Below are 13096 nucleotides of genomic sequence, written 5' to 3'. Positions count from 1 at the left end.
GGAGCACTAAATGGTGCTGAGGGGGACTCAATAAAGTGGACCGGCCGCCTAATGTAAGCAATTGTGCACAAATATTGTACGATGACTAGCGTTGCCGGTGCTTTTTTCTTAAAGAGTCAGTTCTTGGCACCCATTCCCTACTTGACTCAGCCTAATCTTCAAGAATATTTGTCAAGAACTAAAAAAAATCCAGAAAAGGTTTAACCTCCCCGTCGGGGAATTGAACCCCGGTCTCCCGCGTGACAGGCGGGGATACTGACCACTATACTAACGAGGAGACGTGAGGGCATGAAATGAACAGCTGCTGATGTCTGCACAGCATCCAGCGACCACCTAGCTGGCCTAGGGGGGTCTCATTTTCCCCTGTCAAACGGCTTGCCCGATCTAAGGCTAATTTCTTTCTTTTTATCGGCACCAGGCTTAAAACTCAGTTTATGGCGATAGTTCCGGGCTATGTTTGACTCCAGAGTTGAATCTGTCATCCCGCATTTCCTCAGCAAATCAAGCTACCCATCTCAAGTCTCATGAGCTGAGGACGGCAAAGTCCCTGTGGGCTTAGGACAGTCAAAGAAACCCCTGGGCTGCATGCTAAGCCCCTTTTCGGCTTCACTTTCCGAATCCTGCCCTAGCTTGCGATTAGTTTTTTTCTCACTTCTTGCCCCCATCTCCCACCTTGCCTCATGGTCTCCCCTCCTCTGCGCACCTGACAGTTTGCCTGCCCTTCCACTGCCTGTCTCCAGACTTTCCAAGGAGAAAAGGCAAAGCACTAAAGCGGGCCGGGCAACGGGTCAAGTTCCGCTTTCGGCGACTAGCAGGGAGGTAGCGTGGCCGAGCGGTCTAAGGCGCTGGATTAAGGCTCCAGTCTCTTCGGAGGCGTGGGTTCAAATCCCACCGCTGCCACTTTTCCTGGCCTTGCATTTTAAAGAAGAACGTAACGTTGACCTCTTCCTTCATTAGTGCCACCTCTGTCGCAATGAGCAAGCGGATGGTATGCCACACCCTGCAGGAAAAAGGTTTCGCTTCTGACGTCTTGCTTTTCTGGACATCCAGTCTCAAGTTTCCCATCTGGAACGGCGCTCCCTGCTGCTTTGTGAAGGCTTGCTGCAAGAGCCTTCGAAACCCAGGAGCTCTTGCGTTGAGCTGTGACGCGTCCTGGGAAGACCTCCCGTTGCAGCGGAATGAGCCCCACTTCCAGGGCGTGCTGGTAGCAAATTTCCCACAGCCCACAGGGAGCAAACGATCCCAGGTGTGATGTATCACCAGGAGAGGCTGAGATGAGAGTAAGGGTTCACGCGTGTGCCCGGACCGAGGTTAATGATGGGATTAGAGCTAGGGTTAGATGCAGGGAAAGAGTGAGAGTTATAATTAGGGATAAAGCTAACAGGTGATCATTACTCGTCATGTAACATGATACAAAGGGTCAGAAGAGGAACTGATTCAGGGTTACAATTTGGACTTCGCAGACAACAGGAGCACTAAATGGTGCTGAGGGGGACTCAATAAAGTGGACCGGCCGCCTAATGTAAGCAATTGTGCACAAATATTGTACGATGACTAGCGTTGCCGGTGCTTTTTTCTTAAAGAGTCAGTTCTTGGCACCCATTCCCTACTTGACTCAGCCTAATCTTCAAGAATATTTGTCAAGAACTAAAAAAAATCCAGAAAAGGTTTAACCTCCCCGTCGGTCTCCCGCGTGACAGGCGGGGATACTGACCACTATACTAACGAGGAGACGTGAGGGCATGAAATGAACAGCTGCTGATGTCTGCACAGCATCCAGCGACCACCTAGCTGGCCTAGGGGGTCTCATTTTCCCCCGTCAAACGGCTTGCCCGATCTAAGGCTAATTTCTTTCTTTTTATCGGCACCAGGCTTAAAACTCAGTTTAAGGCGATAGTTCCGGGCTATGTTTGACTCCAGAGTTGAATCTGTCATCCCGCATTTCCTCAGCAAATCAAGCTACCCATCTCAAGTCTCATGAGCTGAGGACGGCAAAGTCCCTGTGGGCTTAGGACAGTCAAAGAAACCCCTGGGCTGCATGCTAAGCCCCTTTTCGGCTTCACTTTCCGAATCCTGCCCTAGCTTGCGATTAGTTTTTTTCTCACTTCTTGCCCCCATCTCCCACCTTGCCTCATGGTCTCCCCTCCTCTGCGCACCTGACAGTTTGCCTGCCCTTCCACTGCCTGTCTCCAGACTTTCCAAGGAGAAAAGGCAAAGCACTAAAGCGGGCCGGGCAACGGGTCAAGTTCCGCTTTCGGCGACTAGCAGGGAGGTAGCGTGGCCGAGCGGTCTAAGGCGCTGGATTAAGGCTCCAGTCTCTTCGGAGGCGTGGGTTCAAATCCCACCGCTGCCACTTTTCCTGGCCTTGCATTTTAAAGAAGAACGTAACGTTGACCTCTTCCTTCATTAGTGCCACCTCTGTCGCAATGAGCAAGCGGATGGTATGCCACACCCTGCAGGAAAAAGGTTTCGCTTCTGACGTCTTGCTTTTCTGGACATCCAGTCTCAAGTTTCCCATCTGGAACGGCGCTCCCTGCTGCTTTGTGAAGGCTTGCTGCAAGAGCCTTCGAAACCCAGGAGCTCTTGCGTTGAGCTGTGACGCGTCCTGGGAAGACCTCCCGTTGCAGCGGAATGAGCCCCACTTCCAGGGCGTGCTGGTAGCAAATTTCCCACAGCCCACAGGGAGCAAACGATCCCAGGTGTGATGTATCACCAGGAGAGGCTGAGATGAGAGTAAGGGTTCACGCGTGTGCCCGGACCGAGGTTAATGATGGGATTAGAGCTAGGGTTAGATGCAGGGAAAGAGTGAGAGTTATAATTAGGGATAAAGCTAACAGGTGATCATTACTCGTCATGTAACATGATACAAAGGGTCAGAAGAGGAACTGATTCAGGGTTACAATTTGGACTTCGCAGACAACAGGAGCACTAAATGGTGCTGAGGGGGACTCAATAAAGTGGACCGGCTGCCTAATGTAAGCAATTGTGCACAAATATTGTACGATGACTAGCGTTGCCGGTGCTTTTTTCTTAAAGAGTCAGTTCTTGGCACCCATTCCCTACTTGACTCAGCCTAATCTTCAAGAATATTTGTCAAGAACTAAAAAAAATCCAGAAAAGGTTTAACCTCCCCGTCGGGGAATTGAACCCCGGTCTCCCGGGTGACAGGCGGGGATACTGACCACTATACTAACGAGGAGACGTGAGGGCATGAAATGAACAGCTGCTGATGTCTGCACAGCATCCAGCGACCACCTAGCTGGCCTAGGGGGTCTCATTTTCCCCCGTCAAACGGCTTGCCCGATCTAAGGCTAATTTCTTTCTTTTTATCGGCACCAGGCTTAAAACTCAGTTTAAGGCGATAGTTCCGGGCTATGTTTGACTCCAGAGTTGAATCTGTCATCCCGCATTTCCTCAGCAAATCAAGCTACCCATCTCAAGTCTCATGAGCTGAGGACGGCAAAGTCCCTGTGGGCTTAGGACAGTCAAAGAAACCCCTGGGCTGCATGCTAAGCCCCTTTTCGGCTTCACTTTCCGAATCCTGCCCTAGCTTGCGATTAGTTTTTTTCTCACTTCTTGCCCCCATCTCCCACCTTGCCTCATGGTCTCCCCTCCTCTGCGCACCTGACAGTTTGCCTGCCCTTCCACTGCCTGTCTCCAGACTTTCCAAGGAGAAAAGGCAAAGCACTAAAGCGGGCCGGGCAACGGGTCAAGTTCCGCTTTCAGCGACTAGCAGGGAGGTAGCGTGGCCGAGCGGTCTAAGGCGCTGGATTAAGGCTCCAGTCTCTTCGGAGGCGTGGGTTCAAATCCCACCGCTGCCACTTTTCCTGGCCTTGCATTTTAAAGAAGAACGTAACGTTGACCTCTTCCTTCATTAGTGCCACCTCTGTCGCAATGAGCAAGCGGATGGTATGCCACACCCTGCAGGAAAAAGGTTTCGCTTCTGACGTCTTGCTTTTCTGGACATCCAGTCTCAAGTTTCCCATCTGGAACGGCGCTCCCTGCTGCTTTGTGAAGGCTTGCTGCAAGAGCCTTCGAAACCCAGGAGCTCTTGCGTTGAGCTGTGACGCGTCCTGGGAAGACCTCCCGTTGCAGCGGAATGAGCCCCACTTCCAGGGCGTGCTGGTAGCAAATTTCCCACAGCCCACAGGGAGCAAACGATCCCAGGTGTGATGTATCACCAGGAGAGGCTGAGATGAGAGTAGGGGTTCACGCGTGTGCCCGGACCGAGGTTAATGATGGGATTAGAGCTAGGGTTAGATGCAGGGAAAGAGTGAGAGTTATAATTAGGGATAAAGCTAACAGGTGATCATTACTCGTCATGTAACATGATACAAAGGGTCAGAAGAGGAACTGATTCAGGGTTACAATTTGGACTTCGCAGACAACAGGAGCACTAAATGGTGCTGAGGGGGACTCAATAAAGTGGACCGGCCGCCTAATGTAAGCAATTGTGCACAAATATTGTACGATGACTAGCGTTGCCGGTGCTTTTTTCTTAAAGAGTCAGTTCTTGGCACCCATTCCCTACTTGACTCAGCCTAATCTTCAAGAATATTTGTCAAGAACTAAAAAAAATCCAGAAAAGGTTTAACCTCCCCGTCGGGGAATTGAACCCCGGTCTCCCGCGGGGATACTGACCACTATACTAACGAGGAGACGTGAGGGCATGAAATGAACAGCTGCTGATGTCTGCACAGCATCCAGCGACCACCTAGCTGGCCTAGGGGGTCTCATTTTCCCCCGTCAAACGGCTTGCCCGATCTAAGGCTAATTTCTTTCTTTTTATCGGCACCAGGCTTAAAACTCAGTTTAAGGCGATAGTTCCGGGCTATGTTTGACTCCAGAGTTGAATCTGTCATCCCGCATTTCCTCAGCAAATCAAGCTACCCATCTCAAGTCTCATGAGCTGAGGACGGCAAAGTCCCTGTGGGCTTAGGACAGTCAAAGAAACCCCTGGGCTGCATGCTAAGCCCCTTTTCGGCTTCACTTTCCGAATCCTGCCCTAGCTTGCGATTCGTTTTTTTCTCACTTCTTGCCCCCATCTCCCACCTTGCCTCATGGTCTCCCCTCCTCTGCGCACCTGACAGTTTGCCTGCCCTTCCACTGCCTGTCTCCAGACTTTCCAAGGAGAAAAGGCAAAGCACTAAAGCGGGCCGGGCAACGGGTCAAGTTCCGCTTTCGGCGACTAGCAGGGAGGTAGCGTGGCCGAGCGGTCTAAGGCGCTGGATTAAGGCTCCAGTCTCTTCGGAGGCGTGGGTTCAAATCCCACCGCTGCCACTTTTCCTGGCCTTGCATTTTAAAGAAGAACGTAACGTTGACCTCTTCCTTCATTAGTGCCACCTCTGTCGCAATGAGCAAGCGGATGGTATGCCACACCCTGCAGGAAAAAGGTTTCGCTTCTGACGTCTTGCTTTTCTGGACATCCAGTCTCAAGTTTCCCATCTGGAACGGCGCTCCCTGCTGCTTTGTGAAGGCTTGCTGCAAGAGCCTTCGAAACCCAGGAGCTCTTGCGTTGAGCTGTGACGCGTCCTGGGAAGACCTCCCGTTGCAGCGGAATGAGCCCCACTTCCAGGGCGTGCTGGTAGCAAATTTCCCACAGCCCACAGGGAGCAAACGATCCCAGGTGTGATGTATCACCAGGAGAGGCTGAGATGAGAGTAAGGGTTCACGCGTGTGCCCGGACCGAGGTTAATGATGGGATTAGAGCTAGGGTTAGATGCAGGGAAAGAGTGAGAGTTATAATTAGGGATAAAGCTAACAGGTGATCATTACTCGTCATGTAACATGATACAAAGGGTCAGAAGAGGAACTGATTCAGGGTTACAATTTGGACTTCGCAGACAACAGGAGCACTAAATGGTGCTGAGGGGGACTCAATAAAGTGGACCGGCCGCCTAATGTAAGCAATTGTGCACAAATATTGTACGATGACTAGCGTTGCCGGTGCTTTTTTCTTAAAGAGTCAGTTCTTGGCACCCATTCCCTACTTGACTCAGCCTAATCTTCAAGAATATTTGTCAAGAACTAAAAAAAATCCAGAAAAGGTTTAACCTCCCCGTCGGGGAATTGAACCCCGGTCTCCCGCGTGACAGGCGGGGATACTGACCACTATACTAACGAGGAGACGTGAGGGCATGAAATGAACAGCTGCTGATGTCTGCACAGCATCCAGCGACCACCTAGCTGGCCTAGGGGGTCTCATTTTCCCCCGTCAAACGGCTTGCCCGATCTAAGGCTAATTTCTTTCTTTTTATCGGCACCAGGCTTAAAACTCAGTTTAAGGCGATAGTTCCGGGCTATGTTTGACTCCAGAGTTGAATCTGTCATCCCGCATTTCCTCAGCAAATCAAGCTACCCATCTCAAGTCTCATGAGCTGAGGACGGCAAAGTCCCTGTGGGCTTAGGACAGTCAAAGAAACCCCTGGGCTGCATGCTAAGCCCCTTTTCGGCTTCACTTTCCGAATCCTGCCCTAGCTTGCGATTAGTTTTTTTCTTACTTCTTGCCCCCATCTCCCACCTTGCCTCATGGTCTCCCCTCCTCTGCGCACCTGACAGTTTGCCTGCCCTTCCACTGCCTGTCTCCAGACTTTCCAAGGAGAAAAGGCAAAGCACTAAAGCGGGCCGGGCAACGGGTCAAGTTCCGCTTTCGGCGACTAGCAGGGAGGTAGCGTGGCCGAGCGGTCTAAGGCGCTGGATTAAGGCTCCAGTCTCTTCGGAGGCGTGGGTTCAAATCCCACCGCTGCCACTTTTCCTGGCCTTGCATTTTAAAGAAGAACGTAACGTTGACCTCTTCCTTCATTAGTGCCACCTCTGTCGCAATGAGCAAGCGGATGGTATGCCACACCCTGCAGGAAAAAGGTTTCGCTTCTGACGTCTTGCTTTTCTGGACATCCAGTCTCAAGTTTCCCATCTGGAACGGCGCTCCCTGCTGCTTTGTGAAGGCTTGCTGCAAGAGCCTTCGAAACCCAGGAGCTCTTGCGTTGAGCTGTGACGCGTCCTGGGAAGACCTCCCGTTGCAGCGGAATGAGCCCCACTTCCAGGGCGTGCTGGTAGCAAATTTCCCACAGCCCACAGGGAGCAAACGATCCCAGGTGTGATGTATCACCAGGAGAGGCTGAGATGAGAGTAGGGGTTCACGCGTGTGCCCGGACCGAGGTTAATGATGGGATTAGAGCTAGGGTTAGATGCAGGGAAAGAGTGAGAGTTATAATTAGGGATAAAGCTAACAGGTGATCATTACTCGTCATGTAACATGATACAAAGGGTCAGAAGAGGAACTGATTCAGGGTTACAATTTGGACTTCGCAGACAACAGGAGCACTAAATGGTGCTGAGGGGGACTCAATAAAGTGGACCGGCCGCCTAATGTAAGCAATTGTGCACAAATATTGTACGATGACTAGCGTTGCCGGTGCTTTTTTCTTAAAGAGTCAGTTCTTGGCACCCATTCCCTACTTGACTCAGCCTAATCTTCAAGAATATTTGTCAAGAACTAAAAAAAATCCAGAAAAGGTTTAACCTCCCCGTCGGGGAATTGAACCCCGGTCTCCCGCGTGACAGGCGGGGATACTGACCACTATACTAACGAGGAGACGTGAGGGCATGAAATGAACAGCTGCTGATGTCTGCACAGCATCCAGCGACCACCTAGCTGGCCTAGGGGGGTCTCATTTTCCCCCGTCAAACGGCTTGCCCGATCTAAGGCTAATTTCTTTCTTTTTATCGGCACCAGGCTTAAAACTCAGTTTAAGGCGATAGTTCCGGGCTATGTTTGACTCCAGAGTTGAATCTGTCATCCCGCATTTCCTCAGCAAATCAAGCTACCCATCTCAAGTCTCATGAGCTGAGGACGGCAAAGTCCCTGTGGGCTTAGGACAGTCAAAGAAACCCCTGGGCTGCATGCTAAGCCCCTTTTCGGCTTCACTTTCCGAATCCTGCCCTAGCTTGCGATTAGTTTTTTTCTCACTTCTTGCCCCCATCTCCCACCTTGCCTCATGGTCTCCCCTCCTCTGCGCACCTGACAGTTTGCCTGCCCTTCCACTGCCTGTCTCCAGACTTTCCAAGGAGAAAAGGCAAAGCACTAAAGCGGGCCGGGCAACGGGTCAAGTTCCGCTTTCGGCGACTAGCAGGGAGGTAGCGTGGCCGAGCGGTCTAAGGCGCTGGATTAAGGCTCCAGTCTCTTCGGAGGCGTGGGTTCAAATCCCACCGCTGCCACTTTTCCTGGCCTTGCATTTTAAAGAAGAACGTAACGTTGACCTCTTCCTTCATTAGTGCCACCTCTGTCGCAATGAGCAAGCGGATGGTATGCCACACCCTGCAGGAAAAAGGTTTCGCTTCTGACGTCTTGCTTTTCTGGACATCCAGTCTCAAGTTTCCCATCTGGAACGGCGCTCCCTGCTGCTTTGTGAAGGCTTGCTGCAAGAGCCTTCGAAACCCAGGAGCTCTTGCGTTGAGCTGTGACGCGTCCTGGGAAGACCTCCCGTTGCAGCGGAATGAGCCCCACTTCCAGGGCGTGCTGGTAGCAAATTTCCCACAGCCCACAGGGAGCAAACGATCCCAGGTGTGATGTATCACCAGGAGAGGCTGAGATGAGAGTAAGGGTTCACGCGTGTGCCCGGACCGAGGTTAATGATGGGATTAGAGCTAGGGTTAGATGCAGGGAAAGAGTGAGAGTTATAATTAGGGATAAAGCTAACAGGTGATCATTACTCGTCATGTAACATGATACAAAGGGTCAGAAGAGGAACTGATTCAGGGTTACAATTTGGACTTCGCAGACAACAGGAGCACTAAATGGTGCTGAGGGGGACTCAATAAAGTGGACCGGCCGCCTAATGTAAGCAATTGTGCACAAATATTGTACGATGACTAGCGTTGCCGGTGCTTTTTTCTTAAAGAGTCAGTTCTTGGCACCCATTCCCTACTTGACTCAGCCTAATCTTCAAGAATATTTGTCAAGAACTAAAAAAAATCCAGAAAAGGTTTAACCTCCCCGTCGGGGAATTGAACCCCGGTCTCCCGGGTGACAGGCGGGGATACTGACCACTATACTAACGAGGAGACGTGAGGGCATGAAATGAACAGCTGCTGATGTCTGCACAGCATCCAGCGACCACCTAGCTGGCCTAGGGGGTCTCATTTTCCCCCGTCAAACGGCTTGCCCGATCTAAGGCTAATTTCTTTCTTTTTATCGGCACCAGGCTTAAAACTCAGTTTAAGGCGATAGTTCCGGGCTATGTTTGACTCCAGAGTTGAATCTGTCATCCCGCATTTCCTCAGCAAATCAAGCTACCCATCTCAAGTCTCATGAGCTGAGGACGGCAAAGTCCCTGTGGGCTTAGGACAGTCAAAGAAACCCCTGGGCTGCATGCTAAGCCCCTTTTCGGCTTCACTTTCCGAATCCTGCCCTAGCTTGCGATTCGTTTTTTTCTCACTTCTTGCCCCCATCTCCCACCTTGCCTCATGGTCTCCCCTCCTCTGCGCACCTGACAGTTTGCCTGCCCTTCCACTGCCTGTCTCCAGACTTTCCAAGGAGAAAAGGCAAAGCACTAAAGCGGGCCGGGCAACGGGTCAAGTTCCGCTTTCGGCGACTAGCAGGGAGGTAGCGTGGCCGAGCGGTCTAAGGCGCTGGATTAAGGCTCCAGTCTCTTCGGAGGCGTGGGTTCAAATCCCACCGCTGCCACTTTTCCTGGCCTTGCATTTTAAAGAAGAACGTAACGTTGACCTCTTCCTTCATTAGTGCCACCTCTGTCGCAATGAGCAAGCGGATGGTATGCCACACCCTGCAGGAAAAAGGTTTCGCTTCTGACGTCTTGCTTTTCTGGACATCCAGTCTCAAGTTTCCCATCTGGAACGGCGCTCCCTGCTGCTTTGTGAAGGCTTGCTGCAAGAGCCTTCGAAACCCAGGAGCTCTTGCGTTGAGCTGTGACGCGTCCTGGGAAGACCTCCCGTTGCAGCGGAATGAGCCCCACTTCCAGGGCGTGCTGGTAGCAAATTTCCCACAGCCCACAGGGAGCAAACGATCCCAGGTGTGATGTATCACCAGGAGAGGCTGAGATGAGAGTAAGGGTTCACGCGTGTGCCCGGACCGAGGTTAATGATGGGATTAGAGCTAGGGTTAGATGCAGGGAAAGAGTGAGAGTTATAATTAGGGATAAAGCTAACAGGTGATCATTACTCGTCATGTAACATGATACAAAGGGTCAGAAGAGGAACTGATTCAGGGTTACAATTTGGACTTCGCAGACAACAGGAGCACTAAATGGTGCTGAGGGGGACTCAATAAAGTGGACCGGCCGCCTAATGTAAGCAATTGTGCACAAATATTGTACGATGACTAGCGTTGCCGGTGCTTTTTTCTTAAAGAGTCAGTTCTTGGCACCCATTCCCTACTTGACTCAGCCTAATCTTCAAGAATATTTGTCAAGAACTAAAAAAAATCCAGAAAAGGTTTAACCTCCCCGTCGGGGAATTGAACCCCGGTCTCCCGCGTGACAGGCGGGGATACTGACCACTATACTAACGAGGAGACGTGAGGGCATGAAATGAACAGCTGCTGATGTCTGCACAGCATCCAGCGACCACCTAGCTGGCCTAGGGGGTCTCATTTTCCCCCGTCAAACGGCTTGCCCGATCTAAGGCTAATTTCTTTCTTTTTATCGGCACCAGGCTTAAAACTCAGTTTAAGGCGATAGTTCCGGGCTATGTTTGACTCCAGAGTTGAATCTGTCATCCCGCATTTCCTCAGCAAATCAAGCTACCCATCTCAAGTCTCATGAGCTGAGGACGGCAAAGTCCCTGTGGGCTTAGGACAGTCAAAGAAACCCCTGGGCTGCATGCTAAGCCCCTTTTCGGCTTCACTTTCCGAATCCTGCCCTAGCTTGCGATTAGTTTTTTTCTTACTTCTTGCCCCCATCTCCCACCTTGCCTCATGGTCTCCCCTCCTCTGCGCACCTGACAGTTTGCCTGCCCTTCCACTGCCTGTCTCCAGACTTTCCAAGGAGAAAAGGCAAAGCACTAAAGCGGGCCGGGCAACGGGTCAAGTTCCGCTTTCGGCGACTAGCAGGGAGGTAGCGTGGCCGAGCGGTCTAAGGCGCTGGATTAAGGCTCCAGTCTCTTCGGAGGCGTGGGTTCAAATCCCACCGCTGCCACTTTTCCTGGCCTTGCATTTTAAAGAAGAACGTAACGTTGACCTCTTCCTTCATTAGTGCCACCTCTGTCGCAATGAGCAAGCGGATGGTATGCCACACCCTGCAGGAAAAAGGTTTCGCTTCTGACGTCTTGCTTTTCTGGACATCCAGTCTCAAGTTTCCCATCTGGAACGGCGCTCCCTGCTGCTTTGTGAAGGCTTGCTGCAAGAGCCTTCGAAACCCAGGAGCTCTTGCGTTGAGCTGTGACGCGTCCTGGGAAGACCTCCCGTTGCAGCGGAATGAGCCCCACTTCCAGGGCGTGCTGGTAGCAAATTTCCCACAGCCCACAGGGAGCAAACGATCCCAGGTGTGATGTATCACCAGGAGAGGCTGAGATGAGAGTAGGGGTTCACGCGTGTGCCCGGACCGAGGTTAATGATGGGATTAGAGCTAGGGTTAGATGCAGGGAAAGAGTGAGAGTTATAATTAGGGATAAAGCTAACAGGTGATCATTACTCGTCATGTAACATGATACAAAGGGTCAGAAGAGGAACTGATTCAGGGTTACAATTTGGACTTCGCAGACAACAGGAGCACTAAATGGTGCTGAGGGGGACTCAATAAAGTGGACCGGCCGCCTAATGTAAGCAATTGTGCACAAATATTGTACGATGACTAGCGTTGCCGGTGCTTTTTTCTTAAAGAGTCAGTTCTTGGCACCCATTCCCTACTTGACTCAGCCTAATCTTCAAGAATATTTGTCAAGAACTAAAAAAAATCCAGAAAAGGTTTAACCTCCCCGTCGGGGAATTGAACCCCGGTCTCCCGCGTGACAGGCGGGGATACTGACCACTATACTAACGAGGAGACGTGAGGGCATGAAATGAACAGCTGCTGATGTCTGCACAGCATCCAGCGACCACCTAGCTGGCCTAGGGGGGTCTCATTTTCCCCCGTCAAACGGCTTGCCCGATCTAAGGCTAATTTCTTTCTTTTTATCGGCACCAGGCTTAAAACTCAGTTTAAGGCGATAGTTCCGGGCTATGTTTGACTCCAGAGTTGAATCTGTCATCCCGCATTTCCTCAGCAAATCAAGCTACCCATCTCAAGTCTCATGAGCTGAGGACGGCAAAGTCCCTGTGGGCTTAGGACAGTCAAAGAAACCCCTGGGCTGCATGCTAAGCCCCTTTTCGGCTTCACTTTCCGAATCCTGCCCTAGCTTGCGATTAGTTTTTTTCTCACTTCTTGCCCCCATCTCCCACCTTGCCTCATGGTCTCCCCTCCTCTGCGCACCTGACAGTTTGCCTGCCCTTCCACTGCCTGTCTCCAGACTTTCCAAGGAGAAAAGGCAAAGCACTAAAGCGGGCCGGGCAACGGGTCAAGTTCCGCTTTCGGCGACTAGCAGGGAGGTAGCGTGGCCGAGCGGTCTAAGGCGCTGGATTAAGGCTCCAGTCTCTTCGGAGGCGTGGGTTCAAATCCCACCGCTGCCACTTTTCCTGGCCTTGCATTTTAAAGAAGAACGTAACGTTGACCTCTTCCTTCATTAGTGCCACCTCTGTCGCAATGAGCAAGCGGATGGTATGCCACACCCTGCAGGAAAAAGGTTTCGCTTCTGACGTCTTGCTTTTCTGGACATCCAGTCTCAAGTTTCCCATCTGGAACGGCGCTCCCTGCTGCTTTGTGAAGGCTTGCTGCAAGAGCCTTCGAAACCCAGGAGCTCTTGCGTTGAGCTGTGACGCGTCCTGGGAAGACCTCCCGTTGCAGCGGAATGAGCCCCACTTCCAGGGCGTGCTGGTAGCAAATTTCCCACAGCCCACAGGGAGCAAACGATCCCAGGTGTGATGTATCACCAGGAGAGGCTGAGATGAGAGTAAGGGTTCACGCGTGTGCCCGGACCGAGGTTAATGATGGGATTAGAGCTAGGGTTAGATGCAGGGAAAGAGTGAGAGTTATAATTAGGGATA

The 13096-nt window shown here is 51.5% G+C and overlaps 5 non-coding genes across 5 annotated transcripts; all 5 read right to left on the bottom strand.

Annotated features, from left to right (window-relative positions):
• Positions 1-205: 205 nt before the first annotated feature.
• On the bottom strand, positions 206-277 carry TRNAD-GUC (transfer RNA aspartic acid (anticodon GUC)). Its single transcript has one exon. It is a non-coding gene; the product is annotated as a tRNA-Asp (tRNA).
• A 5777-nt stretch (positions 278-6054) lies between these two features.
• Positions 6055-6126, bottom strand: TRNAD-GUC (transfer RNA aspartic acid (anticodon GUC)). The gene has a single exon. It is a non-coding gene; the product is annotated as a tRNA-Asp (tRNA).
• A 1396-nt stretch (positions 6127-7522) lies between these two features.
• On the bottom strand, positions 7523-7594 carry TRNAD-GUC (transfer RNA aspartic acid (anticodon GUC)). The gene has a single exon. It is a non-coding gene; the product is annotated as a tRNA-Asp (tRNA).
• A 2865-nt stretch (positions 7595-10459) lies between these two features.
• On the bottom strand, positions 10460-10531 carry TRNAD-GUC (transfer RNA aspartic acid (anticodon GUC)). The gene has a single exon. It is a non-coding gene; the product is annotated as a tRNA-Asp (tRNA).
• A 1396-nt stretch (positions 10532-11927) lies between these two features.
• On the bottom strand, positions 11928-11999 carry TRNAD-GUC (transfer RNA aspartic acid (anticodon GUC)). The gene has a single exon. It is a non-coding gene; the product is annotated as a tRNA-Asp (tRNA).
• Between the last annotated feature and the right edge of the window lie 1097 nt (positions 12000-13096).

This window comes from Ambystoma mexicanum, chromosome 1p (assembly GCF_040938575.1).
Source record: "Ambystoma mexicanum isolate Mex_15411 chromosome 1p, UKY_AmexF1_1, whole genome shotgun sequence".
NCBI lineage: Eukaryota > Metazoa > Chordata > Amphibia > Caudata > Ambystomatidae > Ambystoma > Ambystoma mexicanum.
This window is presented reverse-complemented; position numbering and strand designations above follow the sequence as displayed.